The following is a 17,584-nucleotide window of genomic DNA, read 5'->3' as shown; positions in this document are numbered from 1 at the left end:
TAGCACAGTCTTGGGTGAAGAGAGCTTTGTTTCCAGTTTGGCTATGTAAGTGCATCTCTCGCAGGTTGCAGTGTTTGGTGGTAGGAGGAGAGGGTTGTCTGTGTACATGAGGCAATTGTTGCATTGCCCCAATATGCCCAGATTCACCAGGTGAAGAGGAGAAATCACCAGAAGCTGACCCTTGGACATGCCTGGTTTGGTGCTTTTTGTGAAGTACAAGAGTTGTTTTCCCTTACCTTAGCAAGGTACTTTGCAATTATAGGCTGTTTAGTGTCTACAATTAATTTCTCCTTATTAACAAGGAGAGTTGGGTGCTTGTATCAGTTTAAGGCTTCCTAGTGCTTGTCACAGGGATGCTTAAAGGTAAGATGAAAAAAATGGTTTATCCTAAACACTGCAGTGTGCACTACAGGAGTTAGATGTGAAAGTAGGTAACTTAAGTTTTACCTGTCTAAAAAGTTAAGTTTTAGTGGAGAGTCACTATTTTTAAAACAGTAAGATAGATTGAAAGGGGGTGGTCACTTTTGTATTCTGGTACTATGGAATACAGTAGGATGGCCAATAAATTTAAATAGTTGAAAGGGAGTGATTTCATAAAATGATAATTTTGTGCTTACACAAGCCAGTAAAAGCAGAGAGGAAATGAGATATATGGTCAAATTAACACAAGGGGCGGCCAGCTAGAAAGACAGTGGTGTTTAAGAACACAACAGTAACTGGGTGAGAGGAGTGGGGAAAAAATTCTGCCTGACTCACAAGAGACAGAGCTGTGGTCTCTTTTCAAGTTTTAATATGCAGCTAAAAGCAGAATACAAGTAAAACACAAGGTAAAGAAAACAAATCACAGTATTCAAAATAGAAATAGGCAATAAAGTAATACAAAATACAACAAATTAAAAGCAAACTAGCCTTTCTCTCACGGCAAAGTGTAGCAAAGTCTGGGTAAGCCTTTCTAGTAAAGCTCTGAAATGTTTTATTTTACCCCTTAAATAGAAGGTTTAGTTCCTAGCTGCACCCCCTCAGTTCACAGATGATTAATCTTAACTGACCTGTTCTATCTTATGTGTGAGTCCTTAATTGATCTGTTCTGATTTCTGCCTGACTCGCAAGAGACAGAGCTGTGGTCTCTTTTCAAGTTTTAATATGCAGCTAAAAGCAGAAAACAAGTAAAACACAAGGTAAAGAAAACAAATCACAGTACTCAAAATAGAAAAAGGCAATAAAGTAATACAAAATACAACAAATAAAAAGCAAACTAACCTTTCCCTCACAGCAAAGTGTAGCAGAGTCTGAAGAAGTTTGCTTTTTAGAGGCAGACGAAAGCACTAACCATATTAAATTTACTGTTTTGGATTTGCCGACTTCGCCTCTCTTTTTTGGTTTTAAACAGTTTGTGCCTGTGTCTGTGTTATTTGCGGTTTACTTGGTTTGTTGTAGCTAAAGTATATAACATACTCTGAAGATCAGGATTTGTTACACATGTTGTCTGTGATAGATCATTGGGGCATGCAGTTATTGGCTTTTTCCAGCTTCTGGTAAATGGCCAGCCTAAAGTAAATGGTGCAGTAGAGCATGTAGTCTAAGGGATGACATCTGATCATCCTAACACAAACCATAGTTCTCTTACAAAAGTATCCTGGACAATCTTCCTTGCTAGCCATTTAACCTTGTTAACCTAACTTTCAGGTTAACGGAATTGCCTTGGACTTCGTATTGTTTGAGTAGAACATACTTAACACTGAAAGTGTGATAAGAGACCTTCAGACACAGGTGGACAGTAGTCTCTCCTTTGATAATCACATCACCACAGTAGTCAGGAAATCCTTCTACGTGGCACACCTCATCACAAAAGCTTTCTCATCCAGAAAAAAAAAGGTCATTGTTCCCCTCTACTCATCACTCATTAGACCCATTATAGATTACAATGCCCCTTTTGGTATGTACCTCACAAGACATCTACAACAACTGGAAAGGCCGCAGAAATACCTCACAAAGAAGATTACCAGCTTCAAACAGATGCCCTACGCAGACAGTCTTAAAAAACTCCAGCTTTACTCCATCGCATATCGCCTACTCAGAGGTGATCTCTGCCTAACATACAAAGCTATGTCAAACCCAGAGCTGTTGGACATGCTCCACTTACAGAAATCCCAATCCCTCCGAGCTACACGCTCTAGGGACCTAAACCTTGTCACCACATTAAACAGAACCTGCCGGAGGGATAGATTCCTGTCCCAGACACTTCCCATACTCTGGAATAAACTGCCTATCTATATCAAACAAAGCTCCTCATTAGCACTCTTCAAGAAAAATCTTGATGACTGGATGGGAAATAGGAAATTCACCCCAGGGATCACCTCTGTGGCTCTGCTCGACAGTGGCACAGGAAAATAATTTTCTTGGGTGGCAAAAGCCAGGGTACCTTTTTGGCTGGGCTTGTATAGGCCCCAGGGCCGATAGCCTAGTACCTACCTATGAACCTATATATTGTTTACTTGTTTTGCTCCTTTTCTGCTGCAAGCTGATACTACAGCTCTACTTCTTGACATTTATTAGAGATGTTTTCTACTCATTGCATCATGACAACATCTTTTTCCATCTAGATGCTTCTTTTTATAGTACTTCAGGTTGTGATCAAACAGCTACTCCGGAACTGTATGTAAAGTTGAGAGAGAGAAGGAGAGACTGAGTGAGTACGCAGGTGTTAACAGAGCATAAATTTGCAGGAATCATGTTGCTGGATTGACCCCACTTTCTGTGAAATCAAATGATCTGAAAATATTTCACCGAAAACAGTTTCAGCATACATCAGAGCAAATCTTTTTTTACGGGAGTGGGGGGCAAGCCTCATTGCCCCCCCCCCCCAAATTAACTATACCTACTCTGAGGTCGTACAACATTGAAAAAGGAAATTCTCCACTATTGCTGAAAGTACTTACAGTGAAATATTTTTTCCAGAAACATGATTCAATTAACTGATGTCAACACAGTGATTCTCCACTATCGCTGAAAGTGCTTTCAGTTAAACATTTTTGCAGAAACATGATTCACTAACAGTGGCACACTCCCAATGTGCATCAGTTGTGCTGTACCCATGGTTTACAACTTCAAAATTATCCCGCTTCCCTTCTTTTTATTGCATCTTGCAAGTTAATTAACTCTTTAATGCCATGTCATGTGTTAATGAACATCTGGAATGATCTATTGCATCATAGTTTTAAATTATTACCATGGCAGACACATGCAGTCTTGATGATGTCATCTCCCCTCCCCCACTCCATGTGTGCCACATATGCATATGTCTTGATGATGTCATCTCCCTCCCCCACTCCATGTGTGCCACATATGCATATGAACAGTTCTGCAGATTAAATAAGTTACATGTCATTTACTCTGTTTATGTTAGCCTGATGCATTATATTGTTGATCATCCAACTTCCTTTTTTCCCCACTTTTTTTTTTATCAGTTGTTTTTTCTCTGACCTTTATTTCCAGTTCATGTCTATGAGTCTGAAAGCTGCCCAGTACCCCACATTAGTTTTCTGTAGTTTATATGAACTGAGAAGAGAGGTCATGTCTTAAAATTTTGAAATGTAGGCATTGTTTGCTAGTGTATGATGCAACACTCTAAAAATAAAATCCTTTCTTATAAGGAAAACCTTTCAGACATAAGTATGCAAAAAAATGACAGCAGAACACCTCAGCTTCTTTAATGGGTGAGGGAGTGCAAAATTGATCAAGAGCTTCACTTTACAATAGACTAGTGAATAAGAAATGCTCCTTGACAAACGATCAATGTGAGCGTAATCGTTCCTCAAGCTGTCTCTTCATTCTTACCTTTTTTCTTTTTAATTTGAGAAGAACAGAGTTCAGCAGTCAAAAATCTTTTACAGGCATCTGCTTTTAAATTAAGCAGAAAATAGACATTGACATATTTGTTAATCTCACCTAAATCATTACTATGGCCGTAGCTAGTTTGTTTCTGCAACAAACAGTGTGTCACTTGCTGAAAAGCTTGTAACTATCCTGCCTTTGGTTTTACTGCCTTTTGTGTTCCAGTGGGTTTATCTTAGGAGTAAATACAGATATTTTTTGCCTTTCTTTTGTTTTCAAGCAGTTAATTTCCTTTCAGTCTCAAAAGAAATGTTTTCTTGATTTATGTCTTTTGCAGACTTGGCCAACTGCTGCATCCTTTATATCTTTCTCTAAATAAAAGTAATGCTGTTTCCTTAACTTCTGCCTAATAAAAACTCACTTGATATATTTGCAAAAGGTTGTGACTTGGCTTTTTCAAGGTATCTCGATTTGGATATTCCACTACTACAGCAGGGAGAAAATACCCAAAGCTGGCACTGTGTCTGCTGTATTATATGTGATGCAATTTATTACTGGACATTTAGTGTTTTGTTGATGCAAATTTTAAGTCCTAAGCTGTTTTTATAGTTTGAAATATATCCAAGTGTGAATAAACCTGCTTTTAGTGCTAACAAAGATTTCACAAAAATTGTCAAAGAAATGAAAAGACTTATTTACTAAGGCAGTTGAGGGGTGTAGTCCCTACCTTTCAAGAACCTTTAATGAGCTGATAAAGTTTTCAATGAAACTTATTATATAGCAACATCATTTTCTTTCTTTCTTTTTTTTTTTTTTTTTTATTTGTGAAACCCTGGAAGGACTTTTCATGACAGCGGTTGCTAGCTGTGTAATATGGAGGGCTGTGATCGGGTCTACAATTGTAACCATGTTGTTATAGTGTTCGAGACATGGATGCCAAAAAATTCACCTGGAGGGCAAAGCCTGAGATGTGAATTTTGGCATCCATGTCGAGAACACATAATTGGTTATGATTAGTGAGACCTAATCATAACTCTTTGTAGTGCATGGAGTCTTATCTACTCCATGTACTATCAATTACAAAAGAAAAAAACATGATGTGTTTTACCAGCTTTAAAAGCTAGTAAAGCAGTTAGCGAGTGCTGTCGCATAGAGAGCAAGTAAGGAAAAAGTCAAGGACAGTTTTTAAATACTGACATAATAGTTACTTACAAACTTACATCTGTAAACATCCATGGACATAGGAGGAAAGATATTCAGGGACCGAAGGAACATCACTTCCCTTATACCTGACCATCATAGCGCTTAGGGGGTGTGTAACAATTGGTGCACACCTCTAAAAGTGCTGTTATGGTCAGGTCTCACACTGCAGTAGCATGTAACAGGTTTATCTTTTTACCGATTTTGGGGCACAATCAAGACACCCCATGTACTACAAATGTTTTGGCTGCACTGCTATCATCATCATCATCATCATTATTATTATTACTACTACTGCTACTATTATTATTATTTTTATCAATGTTATGTTAAAGTTGGTTGCCATTAAAGGAGCACAGTTGAAGAAATGTTTGTTCTTGCTTTCTGTTCCAACAGTACACAAACATTATTTCTGGTAAATGTCTCTTTAATAAGACAAACACATGCTCATAATTGGTGTCCAATGTATTGTAACCAAGAAGGTTATTTTCATTCTATAATAACTCTTTCCCTTAGAGCACCCCAGAGGTACATGTAATGTGCTAATTTATTGTTGGCATTTTCAAACACTGTGCCATCCACAAATATATTACATTATTGAAGTGAATGAAATGCATTCTGCTGTGCATTTGTACAACTTTACATGGTACCTTTGATGCTTAAGCTAGAGCTATGGTAATGCGCCCTTTAATTGCTGCAACATAAATATAATGGCATTCCCTACCTGGAAGGTGTCTTCACACATACTGCAGATCTTCCCTGCTTACTGTTTAACCTTGGAGAAAATCATTAGCAGAAGGCCCACAATTAATAAGCCATATTTCAAATATGTACTCTTCAAAAACAAATATAGTTGGTGTTGTTGTTTTCTCTGAACAAACACCACTGAACCACAGGTGGAATTCACTTAACCCTAAATACCTTTTTGTAGGGCTAATGTTGTTGGCAGCATTAATAATAAATGGAAATGGCTTGAAACTTGGGCATTTCAAGGAACCGCAATATAAGTGTAATAACTGAGTGCTGGCTAAAGAATCCATTTTGATTTTCAGCATATTTTGCAGCCCAGCATGTGTCATTCACAGAAATAGACTTGGTACTTGACCATGGGAGTGTTATTAACATTAATTAAAAATTATTGCAATTTGTCACCTACAAAAAGTAGCATTTTTAATGACACTGACCCCAGCTGGAATCTTATACAGATTAAGTTAGGAGGCTACACAAAACTTAATATTGCCCCGCTCCCTCAAATTTCATGCTTCTGGAATTCATGGTACAGATAATAATGGAACAGCCAACAAAAAAGTTATTCTTATCCTACATTGGAATAGTTCATGCAAAAATAAACTGTGCAAAGTACTTAGCTGCTTTAACTTCTCTAAAATATTTAAGACTGGTACAAGAACAAGCAAAACTAAGCATCCATCTTTCCTACTGGGTGTTATGATTACCAAAATCTCTAATTGTACAGATTTTACCAGATACTCTGAGTGACCATTACTCCATTTTTCCCCACTGGTTTCTGCAAACATCTAAAGTTAAACAATCCACATCTTATGCAGTTCCTACTACTCTTGAATCTCTTTTATTAACTAAACTTCAAATAATAGATTAGGCCAATATATACATATGTACTGACCCAGCTACTGTACTAACCACATCCTACTATGCAATGACTCCAATTCAAGCTAGATTAATCTCAAAGCAAAAGAGAAGACTAAAAGGCAGCTACTTGTCATGGTTAAATGCTAGCATAAATGTTCTCATAAAAGAAAGGGACAAGGTGTGGCATAACTGGAAAAAAAATGACACAAAATAAACTTGTTAAACTTCAAAATTCCAACATCTAAGGCATACTGCTAGAATAAAGACAAACTTTGCCAAAGCTGAATAAAGGAATCTTCAAAGCAAACATCTATGGAGCTCCAAAATATTCTGAAAGATCCATACCACTCAGCAGAATCTCCCCTAAAATCGATACAGCTGATAGATTAAACAGACATGCTCAGTGATGAAAGACTTCCACACCTTCACAACTTAATCCATCAGATTTAATGTTCGCATCAAATCAACCTGCAAAACTTTATTCAATACTTAGATTTATATTTAAAAAAATCATTGAAAATGTTGTGGAAGAATACTTGCAAAATGTGGATTACAAATGCAGCCTTCTATTTTATTATTTCAACCCTGAAATACTTAATTATAGGTTGCACTCTCTTGTCAGAGTCTTTAATGTTTATCTGCAGTCTTGAGCTTAGCTCCATGATGTAGAAGATTAAAGCCCTGACTGAGATGATGTGACTGAGGTTCCATTAGTGGACCTGACACTGGAATAGCTGGGCAGTGAGGGGGAGAAATGAAGGGACATTGGCCACTTGACTCTCCCTTGGGCCAGGGGAGTGGTTTGCAAGCACTCAGTAGCACATGGGGCAGTGCACTCTCCTTGGTGGAGACGAGATACCATCACTCATGCTGCAGAGTGAATGGTAGGGCTGCTTGAAGGAAAGTCCCTTGAGTTGGTGAGAGGACACCTTCCACAGACAGCTAATTGTACTCTCCTGTCTGGTGTCTCACCAAGTGTGTTTATAGTTAGGGATGGAGATAAAACTTAAAAAGCTTGAATCATCCCTGATGTCTACCTGGATGACAACCCCTCGTGGTTAGCTGTCATATGGAAATAGAAAGGAATAGGCTGACAGACCGAGAGGTTCTAATGGTTGGCAGGCAGCAGGAGTAAAAAAAAAAATTGAAAAAAAATATATCTGCAGTCTTTCTCTAACTACTGAGATATTACCACAGAACTTTAAACATTCACTGATTTTACCACTCCCTAAACTTCCTCCCCCATGAACCCATTAGGAAAAATATATATGTAAACTTTTGGATTTTTCAAATAATATGATCTTTATCTGAAAACTAGCTTAGGTTTGGGTGAAAGTACAGTACCCTTACTGCTCTGTTCTGTTATAGTTACAGTACCCTACCAAGCACATGCAAACATGGGCAATGAGCTATTAACAGGAGCCATCTGTATGGAGCTAAAAAGAGCCTCTGAAACAGTTGATTACACATTTTTGCTTAACAAATTTATGGATTATGGCTTCTCACAGAAAACAGTTACATGACTGCAAATGGTCTGTTGCAAACAGAATTTTGCAATTCTGTACAGAACTCCCTTCAGATATTATGTTTCTTTTTGAAGGTGTCTCACTGGGCTTAATACTTGGACTTTCATCTTTTCTTTATATAAATGATCTAAGCTCACTTAAATATCATATATGTAGATGACATTATTCTTACCGGGGCAAGCCATTCACCTGGCAGCATTAACTCAGTACTACAGCAACATTTTGCCAGCTCTGTGGCATAGAGGGATATAGCCCTGACTACAGTCCAAATGACTTGTGTTCGATTAGTGGCTCAGGTATCTAAGACACTGGCAGAAAGGAATGGGACGTCATATGTGTATTCCCTGTTTATGATCCTTGGTGGAGGTCGGGGTGTTGCAGGGGAGTTGTGGTCCAAACAGGTGAAAATGGTAGTGAGTCTAGGTGAGCTGCTGCAGAAGCAGTATGATATGCCTCATGTCTGACCATCTGCCCCTCAGACGATACCACGGGAATGAGGAAGCCTGGTAGGCTGAAAAGGAAAAAACAACCCAGCAGAACTTGCCATCACAACCCTCCAGGATGCCCTTAGATTCCCCAATGCCCCAGGCAAATCGGACATAGTCCATAGAGGTAGCAGGTAGACCTTGGCAATGGATGGGTGCACTAGGATATGCTGAAGTATGATGCATGGAATGCATAAAAGCACTCAAAAAAGCAATACTACAAAAAGATTTTGAAGTTATTTGAAACTGGTGCATTGCTAATAAATTATCCATTAATTCTCAAAAATCAACCATTACATTCTTTGGTACTGCTAAAAAAACACAGCTATGCAACAGCCTGTCTGCATCAGAGACTCCGCTGGTAATTCCCTACTCATCACTCTATAACAAAGATAATTTGGGACTGTTGCTTGACTAGACTTTATTGTTTCATACCATTACAGAACTTGGTATAAGTAAGATTTTTCAGAAATTAAAAGTGCTTGCAAAATTTTGATCTGCTTACTTTAGAAACCAGAAGGTCTATTGCTGTTAATGTGTTTATTCCAAGTTTAGAATATGCTTTACCAATTATTTCTGATCTCAGATGTAGCTAGGTCATTTGGCACCCTCGGCAGTCATCCCTAGGCTGGCACCCCCCCGCCAAAAAAAAAACTTGCTTCTGAACTATAGCAAATGATCTGCAAGTTCTTTGATGTAATTAGTAATGCTCTAAACTACTATAACTGCAGCAGTGCAATACCAGCATTCATTTTAGAAGATACAATATCATCCACAATTTCTCAAATGTACTGTACGTGTGCTCTTACCAACTGCTGATGGATACCACTAACAGTAGCCGCCTTCTCCGTGATCTAGTTGCAGCTCTGGCTACTCTGGCTGTCCCAAAAATATTTTTTTCTGCTTCAAAATACTGATAATAAAAATGTAAGGTTCATTCATCTGGTAAAATAATGATGAGCACCACTGTTATACATTACAAAAAGGTAGTTACCTATGTCTGCTGGGACCTTATTTTTCATAAACATTTTTACTGTCAAACTTCTAAGAGATAATTACAGTTCACCTGTGGCCAATAAATTCAAGGTATGTGAAGCCCCTATTCTTGAGAAACACTGATGGTATTAAGTTACATAGATCTCAGTTCTCAGTAGCTACATATGAAAAGGCATTCAGCAAACTTGTCCCATCAACTCTGTACAAAAACTGCATCTGTTAACTTACAATATTTAAGAAAAAAACTGAAAAAACACCTAGTAAAATATGTTCAATGTGAGTGCATTATATACTTAGGTTATTATGCAATCTAGCTTTAGAAGCTGTTTAGCATTTTACTGATATTCAGAAAACGACTGCAGGCAGGCAGTGTTATTTAAATTGGTAATGGAATGTAAGTAGGTGTACTTTATCAGTTAATCATGAACATTCACGTAGATGTATTATTAATTTGTACCTATATATAGAAAGCTACACAATTTTCAGAAAATGGTTTGGTAGTTTTCTTTTAATACAGGAAGATAATTTTGTCAGCTGTATCTATGTTTCTGATTATTCACTTATAATCAGCGCTGAGTTTGTGTTGATGTTCTTTGTGTTTCACTGTTGCAGTCCAACTGATAGGATTTCCTGCCATGGAAGCTGATGACTGGCCCAACTACTAGAGAATTTTCTCCTCCTCCTCCTGAAGCTGGCAAACTTCCTAACCAATGTCAAGACATCTGGGTATAAAGGGAGTAAATCGGTCTCGTAACCTCAGTTCTTTCTTGCCTTCGGAGCATGAAGCAGAGTGCTATTCAGTACGTCGGTCAGTCTGCACGAGAGAAAGAAGATTCCCAAAGCTAAACACTTCATTAAGGAAGTTTTCATATGTTTCTTGACTAATGTCAGAGAAAGTTAATAACATTCTTCGCTGTGGCAAGCAGGTACCACACCAGGACTTAAACTCCTTTTGTGTTACTTGTTTAGGTCCAGAGCATGATATACTCAACTGTCAGTTCTGTGCTTGTTTTAGCAGTAGAACAATCAAACATAGGGCTGAAATTTTAGCTAAGCATGTTAAAGAGTCACCAGAACATCGTATACAATGTCACCTGCCAATCAGACTGAGATACAAATTTAGGGTTTCGGGTGATGCTCGTTCACCATCCACCTAGGCTTGTAATCATCAAAGAAGGTGAGACACTTTCACAGTTCCATTCAGTGATCATGGTTGTGGCACAGGCCTCTACCGAGAATTGTTCGGACTCCAGTACACCACAGGGGTCCCTCTACTTCCAAACAAGCAGAAGGACTTAGCTCTTCAATTGAGTCCAGAGCCATTTTGCAGATTCCGACTGGCTGCTCTCAAACTGTCAGAGGGGTGTCTGGAGTCTCTCATCATCAGGAGATCACCTCTGCTCACCATCCCTGGGATTCAGCTGTTCAGCCCTAGCATGGCTGTTGCCCTTAGGTCCAGGCCTAAGTCCTAACTTAAGAAGACTGTATCCAGCTTGTCCCAGCCAACGTCTACCGGCTACCTCTCTCAGTCTCTGGCCTATTAACAGGGTCTGGTTAGGTTGGCTGAGAATTTGATCGCCATAGTCAGATTCAGATTCCTTTCACTCCCACGTTCAGCCCCTGAATCTTCTTCTGGTAAAAGGAAGAGAGATATCTCCCCCCGAGGAATCTTCTCATTCTTTTGACTCAGGATGATAATGATGAATCCAGCTTTGAGGAAGGTTTATCCATTGTCTACTGTGGGGATTCAGATTCAGATGAGAACCTAAACTCAGCTTCCCCTGTTGAAGACATTTCTGTTGTGAGACCCCTCATACCATGAGGGAACACTTTAAATGGGAAGCACAAGACTGTCCACAATCTTAGAAGAGGGTCAGGGAATTTCTAAAACTCCCTGAGCATAAACCTCTTGCCATCCCTCCAGTCTTAGAGTGGGTAGTGGACAATGCTGGATTCTTCCTTACAGCCAAATTCTGTCCCCTACCCCTCAGAAACCTGATAGCTTCTACAGAGTTTTGGATTCCCAGAGACACCTTTTCAAGAACCGTGTGGCAGACCGTGAAGTGATGACTCAAGGTCCAAAATTAGCTAAAGCTAGCACTTCCAAAAATCACCTTCCAATGGAGAAAGAAAGCAGAGCTTGGGACAGGTTTGGAAAGAAAGTCTACACCTCTGCTACCCTGGTCACAAGAGCTTTAAATTGCCAGTTTCATATTGTGAAACATCAGAAAACCATTTTAGACCAGATGAAACAAAAATTAGTGGGGACTGAAAACAAGACCCTTACCAAGGAACTGTTAGTCTTATGCATCTCTTGTGTTCTAGTAGCTAAGCACTCCTCACATTGTGACTGTGATACTGTGGAAACTTCCAGCAGGGCAGCAGCTACAGGATCTGTCAATAGAAGACATGCCTGGCTTAGGGAACTGTCTCTCCCTGAACATGTGAAATCCAGTCTCTTGGATGATCCTTCAGACAAAGATTTCATTTTTGCCCCATGACTGAAACTGTGCTTAAAAAGATGGAGGATAAAGCCAAGTCTATGCATACGGTCAAGGACTTTCTTCAGGTTGAACCTCCTTGATTCAACCGCAGTTACCCTACCAAACACTGTTTTTTTTTTTTTTTTTTGGTAGCCTCTCAGTCTAAGCCTAAACATAGGAAACCTCAAAGGGAAAGGATTCATTGGCAGCACCAACGACGAAGACAGTGGCAAACAGATTCCAATAGGCCTGTGGGATCCCATCAACTGGGACCCAGAAGGGAGCAGTCATGACTCTTTCATGACACTCTTTCCTCCTCCCTTCAAGCCCCTCCACTCCCCCCCCCCCAGACTAGGAGGACAGCAGTCCCTCTTCTTAAACAATTGGACTGTCATTACCAGGAATCACTGGGTACTGAAAATCATAAAAACATGTTACAGACTTCAGTTTAAACAGTTTCTAATTCATTCAGGTTTCCCAGATATTTCAGCAAACTAACAAGCAGAGCCTTAATGCATATACAGCTCCTGTGCACCCAAGGCTTTGCGGAACCAGTACCACACACAATACAAGGAAAGGAGGCCTATTCTGGACCTGTCCAGACACAACAGATTTTTGCAGCTACCATCATACAAAATGCTAACCCGTCAAAACCTGCTGCCCATGATTTCACCCAATGCTTTTATGGTAATCTTAGTTCTAAAGGACACATACCTCCACATTCCCTTAGAAACATCTCACAGGAGGTTCTTACACTTCAGAGCAGGTGTGAGTCATTGTCAGTCAAAGAATATTCAGATTTATCCCTACTTACATGATTGCCTCATTCAAGCAACAGATCTAGAAAAACTCAAAATAGATCTGTTTTGCATCCAAAAGATCCTGGCTCGTCTGGTGTTCACCATCAATACCCAAAAGTCTCAGACCATCCCCACAAACAGGATTGTGTTCTTGTGGGCTTTGCTGAACTCCTCCCTTCAGAAAGTCTTCCTCCCTCCAGGCAAGGTTAGCTTTCTAACTCTGCTCCAAAAGCTCCTTCTCAGAAACTTCTTCACAGCCAGAGAGTTCCCCAGAGCTTTGGGTTGCATGGCCTCTTGCATCCTCATGATCCCCCTGGCCAGACTTCATATCAGGAAGCTGCAGTGGTACCTTAGAAATGTGTGGTGCCAACATTCTCAGTCCCTCAACTTCAGGGTGAAGCTTCTCCCCGTCTCAGGAAAGAGTTTGCGTGGTAGGCATGAAACTGCTCCCTCAACCCGGGCCTTCCCTTCAGGTTTCTTCCTCAGGACCAGACCTTGACCATGGATGCCTCAGAAGTAGCCTGGGAAGCTCACTATAACAACTTACAGACTCAGGGCACATAGGACACCCAGTTGAAGAACAAACACAGCAATCTAAAAGAACTAATGGCAGTCCAAAAAAGTCTGACTGCCTTCAGAGACCAATGAAAACCAGGAGTACTCCTAATAAAGACAGAGAATGGCATGATTATGTAGTACATAAGTAGGGGGGGGCTCACTCTTACCCTCTTTGCCACCTAGGCATGGACCTTTGGGAAACTGCAAGCTCCCTAGGTCTGCACCTCATGGCTCAGTACCTACCAGGAGAAACAAATCAACTGGCAGATCACCTAAGCAAAAGGCTGTCAGACCCTCACTAGTAGCAACTGCATTGGGAAGTTTTTGTCAGCATATCCAAAGAATGGTGTGTGACAGAGATAGATATTTTTGCCACAAAATAAAACTCTCACTGGAAAAAGTTTTGCTCAAGGTCCAAGACAAGGTCAGCCTGGAAGTCAGATGCCTTCCCCTTCCCTTGGGCAGGCCTTTTCCTCTATGCATTTCCTCCAGTACCATTGCTCCACAGTGTACTACTGGAAATAAGGGAAGAAAAGCCAGGGTCATTCTTATATCCCTAGAATGGCCAAGGCAGTACTGGTATCCTCTAATGCTCAGTCCAAGCAGGAGAAAACAGTGGTTGCTGCCCCAATGAGTGGACCTGTTAACACAGAACAAGGGTACCATCATGCACCCCATCCTGAACACTCTCAAATTGACAGCTTGGATGATACCGTGACCCCATGGAAGGGGACATCCCTTGACAGTCAGGTCCTGGATATTCTAAAAGAAGCTAGGAGACCTAGCACAAAACAATATTACTCTGCCAGTTGGCAGAGATTCACTATATGGTGCAGACAAAAAGGACAGAGCCTTGTTTAAGCTCAGATCCCTCCATACATGTCAGGACTTTTTGGCAAAGGACTTTCTTATTCCTCTATTAAGATTTCCACTTCAGCAGTTTCTGCTTACCTGCCTACTCAACGCCCTCTCTTTTCCCATCCTGTCGTGAAGCAGTTCCTGAGAGGTGTTATTCACTGGTTCCTATTATGTTATCGAAGTTCTGAAACTTCAAACACCATAAGGTTGAACCCTTATGTTCGAGGTGTCAGAACTTCGATAACACAAAAAAAAAAATAAAAACAAAAAACACAGAATAAAGTCTTGCAAGCAGGGAGTAAACCCCCCTGCACCCACCACACCCCCCGCTCTTTAAATATACCAACTCCGAGATTGCACTACAGTGCGGTAAATTGGAAATCTTCCCTTTCCACACTGTATCGTGATCTTGGAGTTGGTATATTTAAAGAACGGGGGTGTGGGGGGTGCAAGGGGGCTTGCCTCTCTGCTTGCAACAGTTGCTAGTTTTTTTTTTTTTATGTTCAAATTCTTGAAACTTTGAACATCTGAGTTCGATTTTCTCAGGTTCGAAATTTCAAGAATTCAACAACATAATAGGAACCCCGTTATTCACACTAGACGCAAGAAAACCTCCTGTTCCCCTTGGGATCTCAGTTTCATTCTGGAGAAGCTCACTCTTCCTTCTTTCGAGCCAGCTGCCTCTGCAAACATCAAGATTCCTGACCTGGAAGACAGCCTTTCTGCTAGCCATTACTTCATTCAGATGGGTTTCAGAGTTTCAGGCCATTATGTGTCTCAAGCCATTAATCACTTTCCACTTGAACAGAGCCTCTCTCTTAGGGCCACCCCTTCCTTTATGCCTAAAGTAGTTACAGTGATCACTTTAAACCAGACCATCCACTTGCTTACGTTCTTTCTTAACCCTCAAAACAAGGGGGAAAAATCCACCATACATTGGATGTGCATAGGCAACTATGTTACTACTTGGACAGAACAAGAAATGTCAGGAAATCTGAACAGCTTTTTGTGGCCTTTGCCTGTAGCTCTGAGAGGAGACCAGTTTCTAAACAAACAATTTCTAGATGGATCTCCCACTGTATCTTGTTTTGCTACAACCATCATGGGAAAATCCACCAGACTCTGTGAGGTATCATTCCACTAGGGCTACTGCTACATCTCAAGCCTTTCTCAAAGGAGTGGCCACTAAGGACATTTTAGAAGTCTCTACTTGGTCGTCTGTACATATATCATCTTCCAATCTTCTCCAAGTCCAGAGCGGGGTTTGCCATTGCCATCATACAGGGCATCCTTTCCTCTCCATAATCTTTCCATCAACACTCCTTTCAGCTTTAGGAGTCATTTCATCAGTTTGGACTGCAGCAGTGAAATACAGAGAACATAGTACAGCTATATACTCCTACCATAATTGTAGATGTTCAAGTGTATTCACTGTTGCAGTATTCTTTCCCTCCCTCCTTCCTGTCTTGCTCCATGAGTTTGGGGGTTGTCAGTCTACTCTCTAGTCTAGGTTATCCTCTCGTGTACATACTCTGGAGTTTCTGAGATTAGGCCCATGACCTTAGTGTCCGGTTAGGGGACTCCTGTCTGTTGGGAGCAAGAAAGTACAAAGATTATGGCACTGTCTGACTCCTTTTATATCCAAGTGTCTTGACGTCAGTAAGGCTGTCTGCCGGCTTCGGGAGGAGAAGAAAATTCTCTGGTAGTCAGGCCGGCCGAGGGCTTCCATGACAGGAAAGTCAATCAGTTAGGACTGCAACAGTGAATACAGTTGTACATGTACATTTACATAAGTGTACACAACTGCACTTTCTTTTATATAGGTACTCTGCATAAGTTTGTAATATGCATGGTATGCACTCATATTTGCTATAAGATATGCAAGCTTAACATCTCTTGTGTCTGCTGTTGTTTGTATGTTCACATGTATTTGATTGTAATGTGTCTGCCCTTCCCTTATGGCCCAGGTTTTGAAAAAGTCCTTTTACTAGGTTAAGAAATGGTAAAATAAAATCTAACTGTGTATAGTACTACTTTTTTCATATAGCAGAAATACAGTGAATAGCTGTGCTTTACACTGCTGTCTGTAGTACTTTTTATACTCCTTTAATAACTGTCTGTCTGTATATACCCCACTTGCTACATTTAGCCTCTCAAAGGTCCATTCTCAGGCACTCAGGATAGCTTCTTTATGACTGCAGTAGGCTTGGAGCATGACCTGTATAGATACTTCCAGTGTGTCATCTGTTGGAGAGGTGTCATGCCATAATTACCTGGGTTGCAGGATGGTATGGCGCAAGTTTGATCATGCATCCCTGTGCAGTGAAAGGTCTGGTCAGTCATCCCTGTCATCTATGGGAGGTAAAAAATGGTAATTTTTTCTCTCTGGAAATGCTGATGTACATCAGTCATGTGTTTGCATGTTTTCTCCATACTTTAAGTGCTGTAACAAAAGTGTACCCAAAAAGGATCAATCCATGAAATGCTTTAGCCTAATTAACATTGACCCTGTCAGGAGCCTATATTCAGATCATGCTGACCTTTGGCAAAACTTCACATTGGCTTTTCATTTTCATGCTAAAATCATGTTTTGGTGCAGACATCTGTTTTCCCTGTCCTATCTAGAATACAAATTTATGTTAGAGAATAAGGTTACTGATCTAGTTATTGTGTCTTTCGGCTTTTCCCGATTAGGGGTCACCATAGCGGAACTCCGGTCCGCTAATGATTGGTAGTTGATTTTTACGTGCCGAGTTACCAGCCCTGACGCACAACCTTCAACGAAGGTATGCCCATTCACGCATGTCTCCACGCAGAAGATGCTCTAGCTGAGAATCGAACAGGACAGCTGCCTTACTCCACGCAGAAGATGCTCTAGCTGAGAATCGAACAGGACAGCGTCTTACTGTGAGGCGACAACGCTACCGCAGCACCACCACGACCGCGGGTTACTGATCTAGTACCGTTACTTATTTGGTATTATGGTAAGTAAAGAGAAAATCGGCATAAGATGATTAGAAATATAATGCAGTAAAAAAAATTAAGTCACAAGGCTGTTTTTGCCAATACTGATCTTCATGACTCTCCTCTTAAAAGGGCAAAGCAGGTCAGTGCTGAAATTAATTTATGGATAGGCATCCAATCATCCAGGTTTAGTTTGAAGGATGCTAGAGTGTCTCTTTATTTAAAATGCAGATGAAGTTTGCTCCTGAGGTGGGGTAGGCATTGTGTGATAA

At 40.4% G+C, this 17,584-nt stretch overlaps 1 protein-coding gene across 6 annotated transcripts in view; it reads left to right on the top strand.

Annotated features, from left to right (window-relative positions):
* The window catches only part of ACACA (acetyl-CoA carboxylase alpha), a 2,143,878-nt gene that overhangs the window by 1,958,197 nt on the left and 168,097 nt on the right, over positions 1-17,584 (top strand). The gene's annotated exons all lie outside the window — the stretch shown is intronic.

The sequence above is a fragment of the Protopterus annectens genome, chromosome 13.part0 (genome assembly GCF_019279795.1).
Source record: "Protopterus annectens isolate FY-2018-M chromosome 13.part0, PAN1.0, whole genome shotgun sequence".
Lineage (NCBI taxonomy): Eukaryota > Metazoa > Chordata > Ceratodontiformes > Protopteridae > Protopterus > Protopterus annectens.
The sequence above is the reverse complement of the archived record's forward strand: the minus strand, read 5'-3'. Positions and strand labels throughout refer to the sequence as shown.